The sequence below is a fragment of the Felis catus genome, chromosome B1, assembly GCF_018350175.1.
Source record: "Felis catus isolate Fca126 chromosome B1, F.catus_Fca126_mat1.0, whole genome shotgun sequence".
NCBI lineage: Eukaryota > Metazoa > Chordata > Mammalia > Carnivora > Felidae > Felis > Felis catus.
Window position 1 is genome coordinate 193954439 of NC_058371.1, and position 13659 is coordinate 193968097.

The window sequence follows — 13659 nt, forward strand, 5'->3', positions numbered from 1 at the left end:
GAAGGAACAGTGTCTGGATCAGTGGCTGGTACTTAGTAGATGTTCAATAAATCCTGTCTTCCTCCTGGAGATTGGCCATGGAGACTCCAGTGGTCTCCATGGGACGCCCTGGGAACTCTAGAAAAACAGGTCAGGCCCCTGCAAGAGGGAAAATGATTTGTCTGGCACTACCTAGATGGCAGGAAGTGGAGCCTGGCTCAGACCTGCTCCTTTTTGGCTTTTAACCCCATATAGTCATTGACTGAGTGTATATTAAGTGTATATTATTGAGTGTAGATTAAGTCATTTATTGAGTGTATATTATTGAGTGTAGATTAAGTCATTTATTGAGCGTATATTAAGTCCCAGGTATTTACAACAGTCCCATGAACAAGGCTTTGGGCATCAGGACAAGGCGTCAGGACACTGATGCTCAGAGAGGCAAAACTACTTGCCCACATTCGTACATCGAGTGTGTGTGATGGCGCATTCCCTGTCCGTGGGATTCCGGCGCCTTTGTGTGTCACATTGTGTTTTGCCATCAGAAAGAGGCTCTGAGATTGATCAGCACATTCCAGGTCCAGAGGTCAGAACTCTAGCCAGATGTACAGAGATGAGCGAAGGGTATAGCGTTAGTGAGCCGAACCCTTTCTGCTCCTTCATGTCCTACCAGATGTAAAAGTTCAATCAGCAAGAACACCTCCAGCCAGCAAAAGATCTACTTCCTGTCCATCTTTTTTAGACTGTGTTCTCCTGATGACTTTCAAAGGGGCTTGGAGCCCAGATTAGTTCGACAGAATAACAGAGCGAACCAGCTTTGTTCCCACAAACACCACTTCCAAGTCACTATGAGGTAACTTCAGTTCACTGTCCAGCTTAGACTGGAAGGGCAAGCTCTGGGGAGTCCCCCACACCCACGGCAGAGCCAACATCTGGATGCCCAGATCGAAGGGTGGACATAGAACATCCAGCCCATCCCTTGGCCGGTTAATGCAAAGTTAAAGCTCTTAAAGCTTCAGCGTCCCAGAAAGATCTTGGCAGATGACAGCAAATTGGAGGAGAATAGACCCGGAGAGGAAATACCGTTTGCAGCCTGGGCGGCTTTTACATCCACTGTCTCTTCTTTGCTGCCGAATTTCAGGCCTGTGACTTTCTGACAAAAGGCTTTTCTGGCCCAAACCTGTAGACTAACACTGTGAAAAAACCATGCACAGAAGTGGAGTCAGATGGGACCAATGGACCTCACAGTTCTGAGCCTCTATTCTCTTTGAGGAGACTGAGCAGAGCAAGGAAACAGGGTGGCTTTGCCACTTCCTTGCAGAGTGGCTTGGCCAGCTTCTTACCTTTTCTTGACCTCAGGGTCCACCTCTGTAATAGGGAACAACAATGGTCCTTATCTCAGAGGCTGTTAAGGGAACCCTTAGAAAAATCTCAAGGCCATGCTAAGTGCCATGTAGGTGGAATGTATGCCATTATTACATTTTCTCACGAGAAAGAAGGGGATAATGATAGCACATACACAGGATTGTTAAGGAACAAATGACTGCATATTCCTGAAGGACCCAGCACTATGTAGGCACTAGGATCTACGTACTGGGTCTCATGCAGAGAGGCTAATCAGAGAGGAGCCTCTGAGAGTGTGGGTCTGGGGATTCCGGAGACAGAGGCCCAAGTCTTGTGTCTGCCAATTACCAAATAAATATTTTGCAGACCGTGTTATTAGCATATGCCGTTTGTTGTTCCAGGAGGTGATATTTAAGGAAAAAGAATTAAGGAAAAAGAAAACGCCCGGTAGGCAGAAGGGTGGACCGGGGTAAGGAGTCCTGGCTTGGAACCCAACTCAACCGTTGGAGACCAGTGCAGCCTTGGGCGAGCTCTCCTCCACTTTGACTTCGAGTCTCTCTTCCGTGGAAGGACAGTGTAGGTGATGTTCCTTGGAATGCTAACAGCAAGTATTATTGCCACGGGGTCTCACGCTCATCCACTGCTGGTGGGAATGGGAAATGGAACATCGGGCGAGGGAGCCACGTTGTCGTGTCTAGATCAGATGAAGGTGTATGTGCCCACCTCCTCTGCATGATGTGTCGGAAGCTTTATGTTTGTTCATGCCACATACCGTTTTGAGCCTCCATTATGTGTGGGCACTGTTCTGAGAGCTGGGGATACACCAATAAGCAGAACGGATAAAATTTTGGCGCGAGAGGGGCAGGGTAGACCAGCAAAAATAAGATAAGATGAGAACGTGCTTAAGAGACACTGAAAAAGAAGGGCAAGTGGCCGGGAAAGTCGCCCTGAGAAGGTGGTGTGGCTGTCCAGGGTCTGCTTCCGCAGGAGATGGGCTATGGTCCCAGCGCGGTGCCTGGCTCACAGTAGGCTTGAGTAAAAGGTTAGGGAAGCTAAAGGCTTAATGAGTAGAACCTGAATCCTGAAAAGACTGATTTGGATGCAGATGTGAATAGTCAGTATATCTTCATCCGAAATGAATTAGTTCTGACAGTTTCCAGAGCAGAAGGAAAACGATTACGTTACCATTATTGTAAACCTGAGAAGCACAGGGGGAACCAGACACACATTCTCCTCCCGAACCAGCCCAAGCTTTCGAGGCCCCGTGCAGTGAGAGGCGTTATTTGCACTTTGCTGCCCCCTGGTGGTGATATAAAAATATAGCCGGAACTCCAGGACCCCGGAAGTTTGTTGACCTCCAAGGTAAAACATGCCAGTGGGCGTGCACCTCCATCATTGGGGTGTTGGGGTTAAACTATCAGTGTGCTGACCACGTCTTTCAAGTCCAGAAGTATGCACGGAACGACTTTCAGGCTCAAATGGCTAGATTACGTGAAAGAACTATTTCAGGTAAGTCAGTACAATGGGGCATGTTATTTCCCCTATTTTGGAGCGGGTCATTTCTGCTCAAATATTGCTCTTCATGAGTTCACGATGACTGTAACGGAGTCAGAGCTCATAGGGACCTAAGGTATTTCTCAGTCTCAGAATTGCAGGAATGTTTCCTGGGGAGTCCATGTGTGGACTTCAGGGAACCTCTGTAGAGGTTAAACCCTAAACAGGGGAAACCCTGTTCCCAAAATGTATAGGGAAGTGTCCGGTCCAAACAGCTGGGGAAACTCTGGGCCAGTTGTCCAAGGTGAGTCCACCATGAAAAGAGAGACTTGTGTTTGATTATCACTGTCGTTCTCCTGGCTGGAACATTCTATTCCGTTTATACACACATATCCATCTCTCACTTTACCTGGTATCAGTATGGTGGTAATGAGGTCACCTCTGTCACTGTCTTGTGGCAAGTTTCCTAACCATTCTGAACCTCTGTTTTCTCATCTAGTGAAAGAAGAAAAGAATATCTATTAAATAAAATTAATCAACACTTAAGGGTGGGCACATGTGAAACTAGACTACCAAGCACCCATTAGATGCTTAACAAACAAATGCTTCTAAAAGTAAGCTCATTAAACATTAATATTTATATAGAATTATAAAGTATTCAAGATTCATAAATGATATGAAGACTTATTTTATGCATTATTCCTGGTATTATATTCCCCGTAAGCTGCGAACGATCCATCAAATGGTGAAAATTTATGATTGATGGACTTTGTCTGTTTTCTTCCAGGTGTATTTCTATCAGGGAATACTTTGAAAGCCATTACGAGGAAAATTTTGCTGTGTTTGTGTTTGAAGATAGCGTGCTGACCCCATTTCTGTTCACACTTGGTTTTGATTGAGAATAATAGTCTATTATAAAGGCTAATGTTTGCTACGTCATGTACGCAGCAAAACTGCCTTGGGTCTGCGTCTTGGGGCTTCTCTTTGTAGAATCAGCTGCTTTCCTCTTTTCTTTTAAATCTTTATGGTTCTTGTTTTTACTACTCCAACTGTAATATGTGATTATTGTAAATACTATCGAGACATTACAGAAACACAGGGCCTATAAAGAACACATTTTCTGCAATCCCAACCTTCTCTCAAAGGTTTGGCATATTGTGTTCATTTTATTTAATGAATATACTGGTGTGTGTGTGTGTGTGTGTGTGTGTGTTAACAAAAATGGACCATACTAACATGTTGTTCTGCAATTGATTTTTATAACCTTTATACATCTTAGATAAGCTCTACGTCAATCTGCCTGCTCTCTGTCTCTGTCTTTGTATCTCTCTCTCTCTAACTCTTGTGTAGTATTCCACAGCGAGGTATCCCTGTTGTAACCCCAAGCTTCCCTTCCAGGTCGCCTGCTGCCTTTGATCCACAGGGTAGATCAAAGATCTCATCCATGCAAGGTCTCTCCAAGACTGGAGAAAAAGAAGCAGTAAGTGAGAGTGTTCTCGCGAGAGACTGCAGAGCAGTGAGCAGTCATGGGTGGTTGACGGAGGAGGCTGAGGACCTGGAAACATTGTGGACAGTGCTCCTTGGCAGGTAAAAGATGCACGGTACTCTGCTGATCGCATCTCACCTGTAAGAATCATAGACTTGAATTGGTGCGTTCTTATGGCTTCTATTTTAAGCCTCATTGTCATTCATTCAATCAACAAACATTCTAAACTATCTACTGTGAGGGGATCGGAGCTGCTGAAATCAACTTGCTTGATAGATGAAAACCGGTTATTGTACACAAGGCAATAACCAATTGCATTCCGCTGGACATGATTCCTTTGTACTCCTCTGGACAAGACTAATTTGCATTCTCAGTTTTCTATGATTTATAGAGGAGTGAGCTAGTTTAAAGACAATGAAAGGCAGAGATAATCCAGAAAGGTGTATTTGACTGGTCACTAAGTATATTTGCTGTCCGTTTCAACTCCCCTGACAAATGTCACATGAGTATCCAACTGCAAATACGTGGCATGTAAGTAAGTGCGAAGCCAATGGATATAAAGGCAGTTAAGAAACAGCAGGACGGATCCATTTGGGGGGTGGGTGTTGGAAAAGGCAGGAATGCCGCTGAGAAATGGATCTACGAGGGCAGGAAAGTATGATGAGTGGCGGAGTGGCTGTATGTACCTTGTTCCCGGCTTCGGCCTCATGCCTGTGTTTCTTGCCCTCAGGTTGAATTTCCTTTTTGAACCCAGCTTTCTTGGCGTTGACCCTTAGTTCTCTGGTTTGTTACTGTCCTAGTGATTGACACAGTATCTCCTTGTTCTGTTCCACATGGAGCGACCTCCTTCCTTGATCCCTACCCCAAATCGGACCTGTCTCTAGACCCATGTGAGTAAATCTTACCCGTTGTTTGGCCTGGTGGAGATAGGGGTTATACAACCGCAATGCAAATCGTTCAAAACCAAATGCCAGTGACCAGAATCCCTTTCCTAAATGTCCCTTTAGCCACTGCCATGCCACTCGGCTAGTTTCTTTTCATTTCTTCCTGTGTCTGCTTCCCTTTCTTTGTCCCCTCTTTTTCAGAAGGGAAAACCGAAACTCTCTTCATCTCATTTTGCGGAGTTGCCCAACTCATCCCTAGCCCTTTTCCCTCCCCGCAAGTTCAAATCCAGACCATCTTTTGCATGTAAAAGACTCATGTATCCAACATTGTTCTTAGTTGCAGGTGACAAAAATGGATTCCGGATGAATGAAGCAGAAGAGTTTATGGAGGGAAAATTAAAGAGCTCAACAACCACCAAGGCTGCTGGCGAATCAGGCCGTCTCCTAGGAGACCGGGAGACCAGAGGGCAATGATGTGGAGTCACTGCTGGCTGGTGGGTGGCCCATGGGTCATGGGTCTGCACCATCACCACTGCCCCTGCAGGCTGGTCCTGCCTCCCGTGGGGACCCACACACATAAGAAGGGGTTCGAGATCCTAGAAATAAAATGCTGGCCACCACAGCTCATTAGAATGCTTTGGTAAACGAGGAGCTATCTTTCTGGATCTCTCTCTCTCTGCCTGTTCTTTCTCCTTCCACTCAAGGCTCTCTAGGAGGAGCTGTCCTGGATAGAGACCTTTCCCATTGCTGATCTGAGTTGTGTTCCTTCGTCGCCTGCTTTCCACTGTCTGCCTCTTAGAAGGAAGAGTGGGTTGCAATCAAATTTTTGGAGGGAGCTACGATCACTTTGGTTTTAAACATTTTGTTGCCTGTGACTTCACTTTTGCCTATTTTAATCTCCATGACAACCCTAGGAAGTGGGTATTGTTATTCCCACTTTACAGATGAAAAGTCGAAGCCTTAGGGAGGTTATGTGATTCCAAGATTGCACATCTAGAAATGGAGGAGACGGATTTCAAACTCAGGGCTGTCTGATTCCAAAGTCCGTGTTCTTTTTTTTTTTTTCTTACTGTTTGTGTGTTCGTTTATTTATTTATTTTTAAAACTTTTTTAATCTCTATTTATTTTTGACAGAGTGCAAGTTGGGGAGGGGCAGAGAGAGAGGGAGACACAGAATCTGAAGCAGGCTCCAGGCTCTGAGCTGTCAGCACAGAGCCCCACGTGGGGTTCGAACTCACAGACCACGAGATCATGACCTGAGCCAAAGTCAGATGCTCAACCGACTGAGCCACCCAAGGTGCCCCTCTGTTTATTTATTTTTGAGAGAGAGACAGAGTGTGGGCGGGGGAAAGGGCAGAGAGAGAGGGAGACACAGAATCTGAAACAGGCTCCAGGCTCCGAGCTGTCAGCACAGAGCCGGACGCGGGGCTCGAACTCACGGACCGCGAGATCGTGACCTGAACTGAAGTCCGCCGCTTAACCGACTGAGCCACCCAGGTGCCCCTGTGGTCTCATTTTAAAGCTGTTTTATTTTTGTCAAAACTATGCATGCATATAGCTTAAGAATCAAGTTACTGTTATGTATCTATTTCCATGTCTTTAAATAAACCACTTATGTTGTCACTTACTGATCTGTTTCAATCACCCTCCTCTTACTTCCAAATCCTGAATGTAGGGCCTTTCTCAGCCCCTCCCTGACTGTCACCACAGTCCGTAGGACACGATTACAACCCCTCATAATTCTACTTAGAAACTAATGTCGCTATTCAATGGATATTTTACCATGGCTGTAAAACTCTATTGGCAGTTAAGCCATGGAACACTCGATGATGTTATGCAAATAGTATCTTCTCTTGGATTTCATTTTCTGATTGTTGTTGGTAATTAGCAACACAATTGATTTTGTTATATTGGCCATGAATCCAGCAATCTTGATGTATTACTTTTTGAATTCCACGGCTTCTGTGTAGTTCTCTGGCCTTTCTACATTCACAATCGTATCTCTGAATGAGCTTTTCCCTTCCTTTCTAGTAGTTACTCCTTTTCCTTAAGTGGACATTATTGAGGTATAATTCTTATCCTATAAGGTGAATGACTTTTAAGTGTGCAGTTCAATGAACGTTGACAAATGAGTGGACCCAGGAGAGTATTACAACAAACAAGATGTAGAATCTTTCCCCAAGTCCCTTGCTGGTCAGTAGGAGATCCATATATTCCCATATATTCTACTCCAGGAAAATACTGAAGTTACATTTTTTCCCTAGAATTTTCTACTTCTGTCCCCCTTTGTATTTATGATGTTGTTTATTTAACCTTCTCCTTTTTGTCTGACTATTCTTTCCAGGGGTTTATCAGTTGTATCAGTCTTTTCAAGTAACAAGCTTTTGACATTGTTGATTCTGTTGTATGCTTGTTTCTATTTGATTGATTTCCACTCTTATCTTTGTTATTCCCTTCTTTGGATTTAATTGACTTTTTTTTTTTAAAAAAAGAACTTATTGAGGTTGATGCTGAGATCACGGATTTTTAACCCGTTACCTTTCTCCAATAGACCACAAATTACCTTCTAAGCACAGCTTCTGTCTGTTCTAGAAGTTTTGACATTTTGTATTTCGATCATCATTAACTTGAAGGTATTTAAAAATTTTATTTTGATTTCCCCTTTGAGTTATGAGTTGTTCAAAAGATCATTTTTTTAATTTCCAAATATAAGATTAATTTCTAATTAGCTTTTTGTTATAATTCTCAGCTAAATTCTGTGAGGTCAGAATATATTCTGTGTGATTCCAATCTGTGAAAATTTTGTAGATTTTGCTTTATTTTAAAATATTGGTAAATACTCCACTTAGGAGCATGTATACATTGCAGCTGTTAGAAGCCATGTTCTGTGTAAGTAAATTGGGTTGGATGTGTTCAGCACGAAGTCAAATCTTTGATATTTGTACTGCTTTGGTCTGTTTGTTCTCTCAATTACTGAGAGACCTGAATTCATATCCGCCATTTTGATTGTGGATTTGCATATTTTTCTGTATAGCTCTGTTCATTATTGCTACTTTAGTTGTCTCGAGGCCATATTATTAGTTCCATGTTGCTTATAAATACTACATCTTCCTGGTAAAATAAAAATTTTGTCTCATAAAATGTATCCCTAATGCTTCAGGAAAATTTCTTGCCTTAAAGTCTACTGGGTCATAACAGCTATTCTTTTTAAACCCAATTTATTGAGGTATAATTTTCTATTGTTGGTATAACAAATTACCACCAAGTTAGTGGTTTAAAATTACACAAATTTATTATGGTACAGTCTGTCCTTCAGAAGTCCTACATGTCTCTCTACCTTGGATAAAATCGAGGTAGAGCTGCATTACTTTCTGGAAGGTCTTGGGAGAATCTATTTCTTTGCCATCAACTTTCCTTGGTTTATGGCCCCCACCCTCCATCTTTAAAGGGAAGTCGGGTCAATGCTTTCTCACACCTCTGTCTCTCTCTGGGTCTCTAACTTCTGACAGCCTCCTCCACTTTTAAGGGCTCCTGTCATTACATTGTGTCAGCTGGATAATCCAAGATAATTTGTGTATTTTACAGCCAGTTGATTAGCAATTTAATTCCATCCATGACTTTAATTCTCCCTTGTCATGTAATCTGACATTTTCATAGGTTGCAAGGATTAGGATGTGCACATCTTGGGGGAGCTATCATTCTGCCTACTACAGAGCTCCTACTTGTTTTAGTTAGCTTGATTTACATTCTAGTAAGCAAACTATATACTTCCCGGTGTAGATCAGGTTTGGGAGCTGTTACAAACTGAATGTCCGTGTCCCCCCGCCCACCCCCAATTCATATGTTGAAGCTCTGATGCCCCAATATGTCTTTATTTGGAGACGGTCCTCTGAGGAAGTAATTAAAGTTAAATGAGGTCCTAAAGGTGGGGCCTTAGCCTGATAGGACTAATGCCCTTACAAGAAGACGCATCAGAGACCTCGTCATCTGTCCACAAGCTCACAAAGAAGAGGGCACGTGGATGCAGAACACAATAGTGGCTGCCTTCGAGCCAGGAGGAGAGACCTCACCAGAAACGGAATGGTTGAGAACCTTGATGTTGGACTTCTAACCTTCAGAACCATGAGAAAATGAACATCTCTTGTTGAATCACTCAGTCTACGGTCTTTTGTGACGACAGCCTAAGCTAAGACTGCAGCAAACACCTCTGACCCTTGGCAGTGCTGAATGACAGGATAGTTTTCATTGCATCTGAAAAGGTTTTTGACCCAGAAAAGATTGATCCTTACCATCATGGCCCACCCTCTGTTTTTGTTATTTGGTTACATCCCATTTCCTGTTATTTCACATAGCAGAAACTATGTCAGATAGATTTTTCAGTCAATCCATAGCATTTGCCAGGATTGCCTGTTACATAGTTTATGCTCAACAAATATTAACTTATTTTGACGTTGGACTATTGCTTTTGTGAGTCGAACAGTTGCAGAGTTAATGATTTAACCAGAGTGTTTCAGTTTGAGTCTCTTTATTCCAAAAAAGTTATATATGTTTATAGTAACATATGCTCGCAGAATGACTTGCCAAGTGGTGACACTTCATCCTTTAAGAGGAAAAAAACCCTAATTTATTTTTAAAAACTTGTTTTGGAATTTTTAAGAGATATTCCAGTGTTCTGTGGGCAGTCTGTGCTCATGTCTTCAATTGTGGTGCTGGACTCTGGCCCCAGTGTTGTCACCCACGCACCGTTGACAATAGGATCAGTGGTAAGGGACCTACTACCGAGAATTTTATTAACACAGATGAGGGCTCCTAGGAGGAACTAAGGGTAAGAAGTTTATTGATTACAAGCCTCCCCTGTCTAGAAATTTAAATGGTCTCTCCATTTAGATTCATTAGTTTTGTGACTTCCAGCACTGAAATACTTTCCTGTTACAGCAATGGAAGAGTTTCTGGGTTTTGCTTCTCCAGTGACTTCTCTCTGGAGCTGATGAACACTGTCATGCAATCTGTTTGTAATTACTACGTGGTCGGGGGGCTTGTTTCTTACGTGTGTGTTTCGGCAGTGTGGGGTATCACACCATCTCCTCGGTCTTGGAAGAGCCTGACATTTTTTCTTCTTCAGGGCTGAGAGTGCTGGAATAATCCATCAAGAGTTAGATGGAACCTTAGGGGCTAACATATCCAGCTTCCCACCCACTGCAGGAATTTTCTTCTACCACAATGTGATTCAAAGAGTTTTAAGCTGCATATCATATAAGAAATGAATCTTATATGGCAACCAAGCACGTGCACATATGCACACACACACTTCTGAAAAGCTTTCAGGAAACGTTACTTAGCCTACCATATACAGTGTATAATGATGCTTCAATTTTATCCTCATTTCTTCTATTGCATTCTGATCATATGTATATTAAATAAAATACACAATAGAAAATATGTCAGCACTGGTTGGGTACCCACTAAATGGATTTCATGTCTCACTAATATATTGCAATCTGCGGTTTTAAAACAGGACTACAGACAGAATTACGGGCAGATGTTTGATCATCCAGTCCTCATTTGAACAATTCCTACATTGAGTGGTTAAATACCTTAGGAGCAATATTCATATCTGTAATACTCTGCACAACTGGCTTTAATAGCACCTACTCATGTCTTCACTGGTCTAGGTAATCTGTGCCTTCGAGAAGTCTTCCCTCTAAGTCAGGCTTGAACCTGGGTGTGGCCTGAATCTCATCATATGGAGAACCATGTGGCCAATAAAACTGGCAAGATTCCCCAATACAGTAAGGGCGCTCCTTCATTCTATGTAATTTCAGGACCCTGAGATGCTTCCACTCTTGCTGAGTTTTTCTAATATGAACATTCCTTCAACTATGTGGCTAATCTGATGAAATAAGTGTTAAAAATGTTGATGACATGGCCAAATGTCTCCTCACAATATTATTAACTTAGTCACATTATATATTATATATTAAAGTATATATATATATATATATATATATATATATATAAAACACATCATGAACAATATTCTAGAAGATAGTATGCTTGCAGAATGTCTTGCCAAGTGGTGACACTTCATCCTTTAAGAGGAAAAAAACCCTAACTTATTTTTTAAAACTTGCTTTGGAATTTTTAAAAGACATTAGTTAAAAAATCCTTTTTCTACCATCACATTTCATGAAACAACTGTATTCAACTCTCCACATGCCTCTTTGATGTTGCTCTTTGGTCATGTCTAGATCCACTTTGCGAGTCATCGCAGAAAGATGTCCAGAACACCTCCACTCCATTCCCGCCTCAGTTATTTGGGACTCAAAGCTCGTTGGATCCACGATGCTGTCGCTATAAATTTTATTTCAAGCAATCAGTAGCCATTTGCATTTTTTCCCCTTCATTCGTCACTGTAATATTTACATGGTAACCACTTCCTAAGTTGTTCTTTGGAACCTTATTGAGATACAGTTCACACTGAGCTATCTATATTGAGATATGATCCATCCATTTGAAGTGCACGATTCAATGTTTTTTGTTGGTTCACAGGGCTATGAAACCGGGGCCACAATCACCTTTAGCACATTGTCCTCACCCCAAAAGGAAGCTTCAGAACCAGTAACAGCCACCTCACAATTCCTCCCAAGCCGCCAGGGGCGGTTAGCCCGAGGCAAACACAGGTCAACTTCCTCCCTCTGGACTTGCCTATTGTGTGCATTTCATATAAGTGGAAGTATCCAGTATGTCTCTTTGTGACTAGTTTCATTCACTTAGACTATGTTCTCAAGACTCACCCATATTGTAGCGTGCGCCAGTCTTTCTTTTTACTCAAAATTGTTTAGAGTCATCTTTAATAGGGTTGTTTCAAATGACACCTTGTGCTTTCAGCCGGAAAATCATAACTCCTCCCAGAAATAATGACTAAATCTGTCAAATTCCTTTGCTTCCTTTCAAAAATCCAGGGCTGTCAGGTGACCCCATCGCTTTGAAAATTAACACTAATTGAGTACATTGCGGGCTAACGTATCTTAACACATAGTCCTAGTTTGTTCAGATAAAGTAATGAGAAGGCCTCTTGTAATAGGAGAGACCTTGTAAGCCCTTGAAAATAGGGCTTCTTTTGTTCTGAGAAGTAACTTGGGGGCATTTTGCTTGGCACTCTTTATTTTATCTAATTTAATCTTTATAACACCCTACGAAGCAGGAAATATTTTCTTCATTTTATAAACAAGGAAAACGGAGCTTTCAGTTTGAGGAGTGAGGAGGGGAGTCTCCAGTTCCACCTGCCGCTGGCCCTTTACTGTGCATCACCTCTGATCTCCTGCCGGTCAGGATCATTGCACACAACATGCCTTCTACTCACCATGAAATCCAGTCGAGAATTCCATTTCTCCAAACATTGTGCTCCATGACATTCAAGTGCCCTGTGGCGCAGGCTGTCAGGCTTATTAAACATCCCATATGCTTTGCTACATTTCCCAGCCTTCCTTGTAGTTAGAACAGAGTCATATTACTTCGTTGTGAATGAAAATGTCACTTCAGATAGAAACAAGAAAGGATGGTATAAGCTTCCAAACACTCCTTTTTTTTTTTTTTGCCAGAGGCCCTGAAGTCACATGCTAAGATGACAATCATAAGATTATGGTAATTCCATAAGATTGGGTTCTTGAAAGGCTCCAGGGAAAAGAGTCTCCCACCAAGCTATACCAGACACATGGCATGAACAAGAAATAAACTAATGTGTGTATGACTTCATAGCGAATTTTAGCAAAGCATAACCTACCTTAGCTTGACATATATTAACCTTCATTTTCTTTGAGTTCAACCGAGTTTTATTGAGAACCTATTTGTGGCCTAATAACATTGAAGACTTTATAAGTGTTGGAATCTTTGAGTGAGTATCCAATAAATAGCCTCCATTTCCCCTAGCTGGGCTCTGAACCAAATGAGAAATAATTATGGGTCATTAGACAGAGACCAATATATGACAAAAAAAAAAAAAAACCCAAAACCTGACAAAGCGGATATTGGAAAACCAAGAAAAATGGGATTCATAGAACGATCCCCTGGGATTAGGAAGACTGATCCCTCCAGTCACAGGGGCCTTTTTTGGCATGGGGAGACAAATCAATGCTCATTGCAAATGTTTTCTTACAAGGAACCAAAGAAGATGGAACTAAACTACGTACGCCCAAGTTTTGCTTCTAAATTCTGGCATCAGAAAAAATCACTCAATTTTCCCTGGGGAGGGGAGGATAGAAGTACTATACAAGCAGTTTCCTCTACATGGAAAGAAACACCAAGAATGAGGAAGAAACTTTCTTCTTAACAATAACATTCCTCTGAACACTTGGTACAATTCCTGGTACATATTAAGCTCGCAGTAAATGCTAATTGTTGTTGCTGACGCAGATATTGTTGCTTGCAAGACACTCTGCCAGGTGCTGGGACAATGTGGCTGAAGGACACAGA

General features: G+C 42.2%; 1 long non-coding RNA gene across 1 annotated transcript; it reads left to right on the forward strand.

The window, feature by feature from the left end:
* Positions 1-2404: 2404 nt before the first annotated feature.
* Positions 2405-6251, forward strand: LOC109499262. The gene is made up of 4 exons (XR_002741537.2): positions 2405-2832; positions 4216-4404; positions 5034-5193; positions 5525-6251. It is a non-coding gene; the product is annotated as an uncharacterized LOC109499262 (long non-coding RNA).
* The last annotated feature ends 7408 nt before the right edge of the window (positions 6252-13659 follow it).